Raw genomic sequence first — 2,212 nt, 5'->3', positions numbered from 1 at the left:
TCCATCAGCTGAAATGCACTGAACAGTTTTTATCCATTAACAGTGCTTTCCCATGATGGGAAATTTCCAGCCCGTGTACTACAGTCGGGAGAAGAAATAATCTCCCCTGTTACACCCCTGACCCTGCTCTGCCCAGTGCACTGTGTATTGACTCTCAGCACTCTTTCACATCTTTCCACACGTCCTGCTTGAACTGACCACTTCTAAAGGCATCTTTTCAGCAGGCTGCCTGGGCGTACGCATTTCCCAGTGTCCATCCAGCTTTCCTCCTCCCATTGGTCTCTACCCTTTCCCACACCTCTCAGCTCCCCAGGTGCTGCCCTGAGCTTCAGGCAGTTTGAAGCTTGCCTTGTCTTTCAGCAGGCTGCCTGATGGCCTCTTGAGCCATCTCCTCACTTGTGGTTCTACCTGTTGTCCCATGTATCTCACTGAAAGTGTTCCACTAAGGTTACTGACAGTGGGAAGTGGACTTCAGTGGAGGAAACTTGGACTGCATCTATTATTTTTTAATGAGCTTTTCTTTTTTTTTTTTTTTTCCTGGGAGGTAAGAAGCATTCTTCTGTGAGTGTGTGCAGCTGGTTCTCCAAAGAAAGCAGGTGAGAATGTGTGCAAATGAGCTGAAGCATTGAGCTACAGTCTTTAGTGGAAAGAGCTTAGAGTTGAGAAATCCTGATGCACGTCTTCGGTGGCCACTGAGAGAAATGACTGGGGGGCGGGGGGCAGGGGGACCAAGGATGATGATGGGACACGGGACAAAGATGGTCTGTACAGTGTCTGACAGAAACAAACTTACCCTTCCTACATCTGCAGACTTCATCAGGAGATGCTCTGGATCAATCTGAATTGAGAAGGCTGATCTCACTTGTTCTGTAAACAGAAAAATAAAGAAAACTGGAAAAAAGAAGAAAAACTGATTTATTCTTCCTTCTTATTTAAATCTTCTCTCCTCGGCTACACTCTGGAAATTTCTCAAAGTAGCCACAGAAGGTGAAAAATTTGGAAAAATGATGCACAGAAACATAGCTTGTTAGGGTGCTTTCCATGTTAATGAGCTCTCTGGTGCCAAGTTTCTGAACTGCAAAGACTGAAAGGATGAACAAGCCTGTAAAGATGTGGAAGGCAGAAGCAAGCACCAAGTTTCTGAGGGCGCTGGGGGCCCCACTGAGGGCCAACACTGACAAGGCCATGAAGGCAATGAGCAGTCAATGTGTTGGTCCCTGGGGGCTCCTTAAGCAAAAACTGGGAGACACTGGTTGCAGGTGGCAAAGGCCATGCACAGGTGGCTCTGATGCCATGTAAGCCCTTGGTGTTTGTTTATCATCAGAGTGGCCAAGCCCTGACCCCCAGGACCTGGTAAAGGAGGTCCTTCATGCCTTGCTCAGCACTCTGCCTAGGCTCAGTGTGAGTGGGGGGTTGTGGCAGGGGCCGGAGGCAGGTGGGTGGCGGATTCTGTTTCTTGAATGACAAAGCTGTGGTTTTCTGGAGATGTCCCAATGCATGTGAGTTCACAAAAACCATCTAGCTTCATAGATTTGCTATTTAGAAGCCTTACCCTTGTACGTAAGGAGGATGCCAAAGCTCCCATAGGCTTGAGAGTTGCAGGGATGGGTAGCAAAAGCAAAATGAGCTGACAGAGGCTTAGAGGGCCATGCAGAATGAGTCACACTCTGCCTGGAGGCCTGGAACAAGTGGGCACTGCAGAGGTTTGCATCTTGAATGCATGCCTCAGCCTAGCAGATGGGGATTCCCCCTGCTGGGGGTGGCTGTGCCAGTCCATCCCCATGGACTCGATGGTGCAGACTCTGCTTGAAGACATTCCTGTAACCCAAACATGTTAGGATTAATGCAGAACTGGCTTTTCAAAATCAAGCATTTTATTCACTTTGCCCTTTTGCTTTGACATCTTTTCACTTTGACGACACTCCTGAAATCTCTCTAGGAAGCCACATAAGAATTGAGGACTAAAGGAAAGTTATGCCGAGGCTTGGCTCCTTGTGGTGCTTTGTGTGGCAATGAGCCCTCTGGTGCCGAGTTCCTCAACTGCAGCTCCTGAAAGACTGACCAAGCCTCCAGAGAAGTAAAAGCAGCACAGCTGAAGATTTCAGAGGGTGTTAGCAGGCCCTGCTGAAGGCCATCACTGAAGAGACCATGCAGGGAATGAGCAGAGAAGGTTCCTGTCCCTGGGGGCTGGCGATGCAGGGAGTCGGAGCAC

The sequence above is a fragment of the Platalea leucorodia genome, assembly GCF_965183815.1.
Source record: "Platalea leucorodia genome assembly, contig: HAP1_HAP1_SCAFFOLD_185, whole genome shotgun sequence".
Taxonomy (NCBI): domain Eukaryota; kingdom Metazoa; phylum Chordata; class Aves; order Pelecaniformes; family Threskiornithidae; genus Platalea; species Platalea leucorodia.
Note: the sequence above shows the minus strand (reverse complement) of the source record.